The sequence below is a fragment of the Bos mutus genome, chromosome 14 (assembly GCF_027580195.1).
Source record: "Bos mutus isolate GX-2022 chromosome 14, NWIPB_WYAK_1.1, whole genome shotgun sequence".
Taxonomy (NCBI): domain Eukaryota; kingdom Metazoa; phylum Chordata; class Mammalia; order Artiodactyla; family Bovidae; genus Bos; species Bos mutus.
This window is the reverse complement of record NC_091630.1, coordinates 62,532,095-62,539,595: the sequence shown is the minus strand read 5'-3', so window position 1 is coordinate 62,539,595 and position 7,501 is coordinate 62,532,095. Positions and strand designations below refer to the sequence as shown.

Below are 7,501 nucleotides of genomic sequence, written 5' to 3'. Positions count from 1 at the left end.
ATAACTATTTTTAAATTACATTTTCGCTTAGTTATACTTTAGTATTGCTTGCTTCTTGGTAGCAAGGGAGGGAAACAGTACCTGTTTGTGAAATAAATATGATAAAGTTTGAAATTTAAAATAGATGAACTAGATGGAAAAAAACTGTATGTGTTTTTTATTTAAGCCAAATTAATGTAAGAATAACTGTTTGACCATCCAAAAAGAAAAAACACCGACAGATTTTTTAAAATCTTATTTAAAGCATTTTATTTTAACATGTATTATTTAAGTCATATACTTTTACACTTGCTGTTACTAAGAAGAAGAATTGGGAAGAATTTTAATTAGACTTGGGACTTCCTAGGGGGCCGCTAGTGGTAGAGACTCTGCCTGTCAATGCAGGAGACATAAGAGACTCAGTTCGATCCCTGGGTCTGGAAGAATCCGTGGAGGAGGGCATGGCAACCCATTCTGGTATTCTTGCCTGGAGAATCCCATGGACAAAGGAGCCTGGCAGGCTACAATTCATAGGATCACACACAGTCAGACATGACTGAAGCGACTTAGTACTAATTAGACTGAGACCTCTAAGCTGGAAAATACTTAGCCATACCACTTGGTTCTCTTGTTTTGCAGTTGAGAAGACTGAGGCCTAAGGAAGTATAAGCTTTTACATAGTTGGTTAGCACTAGAGTCCAGATCAGAATTTAGGTGTCTTGCTTAGTCTGGAATTGTGAATTTGGAGTAGTCCTGAAATGAAGACTCTTACTTCCTTTGAGACTTGAGAGTGGCTTTCATACTTCTCTTCTCTCTGCAGGTTCCTTGTCTCAGACTGTCAAGTGTTTCTCATGGATGGAAGTAGGACTGTGGTGGAGACTCCACTGGCTAGGTTTCCCTTTCCCAAGAGACAGTCATCTCTGGGAATCAAGATAATTTCATAGGGCACGACTCTACAGAATAGAAATTTGTTAGTATATTTAGTATGTGTGATTCAAAAATTTAATCGCAAGGAGGAAGCTCTACTACAGGCTTTGTTGTCTGTGAATTGAGTAAGCTGTGTGGTGAACCATCACCTGCAGACTGAGAGATGTGGCATGTGGCCGCTGGTTGGGATTGCTCGGCAGTTACTCACATAGTGACTTGTGGACTCTCTGCGTTTACTCATAGTGTGTGTGCCCTGGAGACTGGAGTCCGAGTTCTCTTGTTGGTCTTGTGGACAGAAGAGTAGCAGCCATGTGTACTCTGCGCTTATTCCTAGTGTGTGTGCCCTGGAGACTAGAGTCTAAACCCTCTTGTTGGGGGATTGGCGTTTAAATCATGGTAACTGAAAGTCACACATGGAAACCATGAAAAGCAGAGATTGCCCATATGTGGAGACATCTACTTAGCAAGTATTTAGGGAACTTTTTGACACCAAGCTTCAAAATTGATATAACAGAATAAATGAAATGAAACCCGGCATTTAAAAGTTTGTTTTAAAAGTAGTTGACTGTTTGTAAAGAGCCAATATATTTATAAGATCTTTGAGATACTATGAGATGGCACTGCAAGACTGGATTCAGGAGTGTGTTCTTGTTTACAAGGTCTCTGCTGACTTGTGTTAAAGTGGATGTTATTTTCAGTTTAAGTTGTAACTCAGCAAAATTTCAGACCACAGAAGGGAAGAAATTCTTAGGGCTTTGTATAGGTGCTTACATACACTGGAATAATAGTTCTCATAGAAAGTACATTATGAATCATCTAGGCTCTAGCCAAGTTCATTTTATAGATGAACAGTGAATATATAGATATAAAGTGAGTTTCCCAAGATTATTTAGCTCGATGTTGATTCCAAACTAGTTTCTTGATTTCAGCTTCTTTGGTGCCTCTTCTGTATCACACTGTATTCTGTAAACTTGCTTGCTGCCTATAAATGAAATCATACAGCATCTGTCTTTTTCTGTGTGGCTTATTTCACGTCAGTCAGTTCAGTTGCTCAGTCATGTCTGACTCTTTGCGACCCCGTGGACTGCAGCACACCAGGCTTCCCTGTCCATCACCAACTCCCAGAGCTTGCTCAAACTCCTGTCCATCAAGTTGGTGATGCCATCCAACCATCTCATCTTCTGTTGTCCCCTGTCCTGCCTTCAGTCTTTCCCAGGATCAGGGTCTTTTCCAGTGAGTTAGTTCTTCACATCAGGTGGCCAAAGATTGGAGCTTCAGCTTCAGAATCAGTCCTTCCAATGAATATTCAGGACTGATTTCCTATAGGATTGACTCATTTGATCTCCTTGCAGTCCAAGGGACTCTCAAGAGTTTTCTCCAACACCACAGTTCAAAAGCATCAATTCTTCTGCACTCAGCTTTCTTTGTAGTCCAACTCTCACATCCACACATGACCACTGGAAAAACCATAGCTTTGACTAGATGGACCTTTGTTGGCAACGTAATATCTCTGCATTTTAGTATGCTGTCTAGGTTGGTCATAGTTTTCTTCCAAGGAGCGAGTGTCTTAATTTCATGGCTGCAGTCACCATCTGCAATGATTTTGGAGCCCCCAAAATAAAGTCTGTCACTGTTTTCCACTGTTTCCCCATCTATTTGCCATGAAACGATGGGACCAGACGCCATGATCTTCGTTTTCTGAATGTTGAATTTTAAGCCAACTTTTCACACTCCTCTTTCACTTTCATCAAGAGGCTCTTTAGTTCTTCTTCACTTTCTGCCATAAGGGTGGTATCATCTGCATATCTGAGGTTATTGATATTTCTCCTGGCAATCTTGATTCCAGCTTGTGCTCCATCCAGCCCGGCATTTTGCATTATGTACTCTGCATTTAAGTTAAATAAGCAGGGTGACAACATACAGCCTTAACATACTCCTTTCCCAATTTGGAACCAGTGTGTTGTTCCATGTCCAGTTCTAATTATACTGTTGAAGCCTCGCTTGGAGAAGCTGATTTCACATGGCATAATACTATCTAGGTCCATCCATGTTGCAATGGCAACATTTCATTTCACTCTTTTTTATGGCTGAGTAGTGTTGCGGTGTGTGTGCATGCCTGCCACATTTTCTTCAGTCATTCATGTATTGATGGGAACCTAGGTTGCTTCCACATCTTGGCTATTGTACATGATGCTGCAATAAACATGAGGGCGTGTGTATCTTTTTAAAATAGCGTTTTTGTTCTCTTCCATTAAATACCCAGGAGTAGAATTGCTAAATTGTATGGTAGTTCTATTTTTAACTTTTTGAGGAAGCTGTATACTGTTTTACATGGTGGCTGCACCAATTTACATTCCCATGAGCAGTGCACAAGGGTTCCCTTTTCTTCACATTCTTGCTGACTTGTTATTTGTTGTCTTTGTGATGACAGCCATTCTGACGGGTGTGAGGTGGTATCTCATTGTGGTTTTCATTTGCATTTCCCAGATGATTAGTGACGTTGAGCATCATCTTTTCATGCGCTTGTTGGCCATCTGTGTGTCTTCTTTGGGAAAATGTCCTGTTCAAATCCTCTGCCCACTTTTTAAAATCCAGTTTTCTTGTTTGTTTGTTTTTAATGTTGAATTGTATGAGTTCTTTGTATATTTTGGGTATTAACTGCTTGTCAGATTCAGTGTTTGCAAATGTCTTCTTCCATTCCATAAGCTTCCTTTTTCTTTTGTTGATAATTTCCTTTGCTGTGCTGAAGCTTTTAGTTGATGTAGTCTCATTTTGTTTATTTTTGCTTTTTTTCCCCCTTGCCTGAGTAGACAGATCCAGAAAATTATTGCTAAAACTGATGTCAGAGAGCGTGCTCCCTGTGTCTTCTAGGAGTTTTAAGGCATCAGGTCTTACATTTAAGTCTGATCAGTTTTGAGTGTATTTCTTTAGATGGTATAAGGGAGTAGTCTAGTATGATTCAAGGCCATATTGCTGTCCAGTTCTTCAGCACCATTTATTGAAGTCACTGTCTTTGCTCCTTTGTATATTCTTGTCTCCGTTGTAGATTAACTGCTCATGTAAGTGTGGGCTCATTTCTGGCTTGCTAAGCTGCTAAGTCGCTTCAGTCGTGTCCGACTCTGTGCAACCCCATAGACGGCAGTCCACCAGGCTCCCCCATCCCTGGGATTCTCCAGGCAAGAACACTGGAGTGGGTTGCCATTTCCTTCTCCAATGTATGAAAGTGAAAAGTGAAAGTGAAGTCGCTCAGTCGTGTCCGACTCTTAGCGACCCCATGGACTGCAGCCTACCAGGCTCCTCCATCCATGGGATTTTCCAGGCAAGAGTACTGGAGTGGGGGTGCCATTGCCTTCTCATAGGCTTATCCATGTTTAAAAAATTGTGTTGACTGTCTTTTTATTGTTGAGTAGTAAGAGTTCTTTCTATATTCTGGATACAAGTTCGTTAGCTATGTGTTTGTATTTTCTTTTACCTTCTTGATGGCGTCCTTTGAAACCTCAGAGTTGTAAATTTTTATAAAGTCCAATTTATTTTTTCTACTTTATTAAGATGGGAAGTCTGGCTTTTGATATGTGCTTCATTGTTTGACTCTGTTTTAAAAACATCATGTTGGTATATGTGAGTTCTCAGTGATGGTCTGGTTGTGATTACTGCACATGATTACCATCTGACAGAGGGCAGGAGTCTAAACCCTGCCTTGCCAGGTGTGAGGTTTAAGGTTACATTAGAGAGAGAAGGCAATGGCACCCCACTCCAGTACTCTTTCTTGGCAAATCCCATGGACGGAGGAGCCTGGTAGGCTGCAGTCCATGGGGTCACTGGGAGTCGGACACGACTGAGCGACTTCACTTTCACTTTTCACTTTCATGCATTGGAGAAGGAAATGGCAACCCACTCCAGTGTTCTTGCCTGGAGAATCCCAGGGACGGGAGAGCCTGATGGGCTGCCGTCTATGGGGTCGCACAGAGTCGGACACGACTGAAGCGACTTAGCAGCAGCAGCAAAGAGAAATACAGCCAGGTAACAGGCAATGCTCCAAGCAGTTTATTCTTTGTAGGTATATAGTCATGCAAAGATTTTTTCAGCCTAGTGTCTGGAATGCTGTTGAAAAGGACCAAGAGCGCATAGCTTGGTTTACTGTTTGTTTTTCATGGTAGTGTCACCTGCTCCCTCAGTTATCAGTTATGGTTGACTAACCAGTATTGATAGAAGTGGTTGTTTCCTGAGAGGATATACTTAAGTTATTGAGAAGTTTTTAATTTTCTGAAGTGTTTACCTACCGGCAGCGACTTGGCAGGATCGCTCCTTTGTTTCTAGCTGCAGCTCCCGGGAGTCCCAGGCGAGCAGTTGTGTTCCTGGAAGTGGTCTCTGTCAGGGGAGAGTGTGCCAGCCCTCGATCCCCTTAGAAGCCTCTGCTAGGGAGGGACCAGAGGCGGCCTGACCACCCTCCACCCCCGTGTCTTCTGAGGGAGGCATTCCTCCTTAGCTCTGAAGTAAACAGTGCTGGCAGCTCTCCTGGAGAACATTGAGTCACTCTGTTCTCACTGGCTTGTCTGTTCCACGGAGATACCAATAGTGTGTTCAAGCAAATCTTTTGGGACAGCTTACTGCATTTGAATGCGTCTGCTTCCGTGGTTGTCCTCGCTTGCCATCTCTGCCAAGATGCTAGGCAAAGGAGTCTGTGTCCTCCACCAGCAGCACTTCTTACAGGACAGGCCCTTAAGTGTGGACAGAGAGGTGGACAGTAAGCATCTGCCGGAAACGCACCCCGGGTTTATTGAGCGCCTCTGGCACTCGGCATTACTTACGGTCCAGTTTCTGTGTAAGTGATTTTAATGATGAAAAGACAAATGGCACAAGTAAAATCCAGCTTTCCTCCTTAGTGTATTATAATGTTTTACTCATAAATTTTGTTTTGAGCTTACTTTTCTGAAATGAAACAGTACTAAGGATATTTTGTGTTTGGGTGCATTCATTAAATAAACACATGAAGCTGCTTGTTTTCTTCCTTCCCTGAGTTAGTATATCGCATGTGGGATGTGAGAAGAGTTCCAGAATTTGGGCAGTGGCTGGGGGCAGAGTGGTTTTGGCTGTAACCTGTACCAGTAGCGTGATTCACCCTCTGCTGTATGTAGTGCAGCCTCCACACCTTGGTTCCAGGTTCTTCACAAACCCTGTAATGCAGAGGTCTGTCTTCCTGGTGATTGAAGGTAAATTCAGATGCTTCACAGGTACACTGTTGAGTTGAAATTTTTTCAGATTTATTTTTATTTACTATAGTTCATCAATTCTAAGACAGATTTTAATATCTTAAATGGATATATGGCTTCAGACAGGGGTTTCTTCTTATGATTTGGGGGTTGACTGGCTGGGCCTGGTTGTCTCCCTTCGCCTGACGACGGGCTTGGCCTTTGCCCAGGGCCTTGTTTCTTGTCCATGTGGGCAGTCTAGGCGTCGTGTTTGGACTTACTTGCATCCCAGTAGTGTCTGGGAGTCAGAACTTAAATGGTAGTTGGCTTTTGAAAGACCAAACAGAGGGTACCAGGGCTCTAACAAGGCTGGTCCCAGAACCGCACTAGCGTCGCGTTCTACCAGAACAAGTGGCAAGGCCAGCCCAGATTCCGGGGGGCCGGGAGGGGCCCAGCCTGGAGCCTGCAGAAGCTGTTCGCAGCTGACTCTGTGCTGGAGGCTGCCTGCCTCCTCGTGCTTTGTTCTTGGGGGCGAATTTCACTCAGTGGGATTTTAAGTCAGTGTGCATGAATATTTAAGAATTCTTGCGATGGTTTGTCAGTTTACCCCTTCAGCAAGGTGTATTCAGTTTTCAGTGATGTGTTGAGGTGGATAAATGAGTTTTTCCACTGTCTTGCCGGCATTGTGTTTACCATGGTGTTAATTTTATTTTTTGATGGGGGTCTAATAATAATATGATTTTTTTATCTGCATATTTTTGTTGTTCAATTATCATTTGTATTTCACACCTGTGAAATATATTATCCAATTACTACTTAAGTGCAGCTGGTTATTGACATAGGGTTTTAGTTGTTTAAAAATCAACTTAAAAATTTTCCCTTATAGCTCAGTTTGTAAGGAATCCGCAATACAGAGACCCCGGTTCACTTCCTGGGTCTGGATGATCCGCTGGAGAAGGGGTAGGCTACCCACTCCAGTATTCTTGGCCTTCCCTTATGGCTCAGCTGGTAAAAAAGTCCATCTGCAATGCAAGAGGCCTGGGTTCGTTTGATCCCTGGGTTGAGGCCTGGGTTCGTTTGATCCCTGGGTTGGAAAGATCCCCTGTAGAATAGAAAGGCCACCCACTCCAGTATTCTGGCCTAGAGAATTCCATGAACTGTATAGTCCATGGGGTCGCAAAGAGTTGGACACAACTGAGCGACTTTCACCTTATTTTTGTTACTTTTTCCCCTTTGCATTTGTGTTTTTTAAACTTCTTCGAGTCATGTCTCTTGTTCTGAAACTCCTTCAGATAGAATTCCAGGGTCCTAAACCTGGGAGGAGCTTTGGGAATACTGTGGTTCTGCAGGGATTCTGAACCTGGGGATAGAGGTGAGGGGCAGAGACTGGGGACAGGAGTTCTCCT

The 7,501-nt window shown here is 43.0% G+C and overlaps 1 protein-coding gene across 1 annotated transcript in view; it reads left to right on the top strand.

The window, feature by feature from the left end:
• The window catches only part of UBE2V2 (ubiquitin conjugating enzyme E2 V2), a 32,590-nt gene that overhangs the window by 1,736 nt on the left and 23,353 nt on the right, over positions 1-7,501 (top strand). The window lies entirely within an intron of this gene.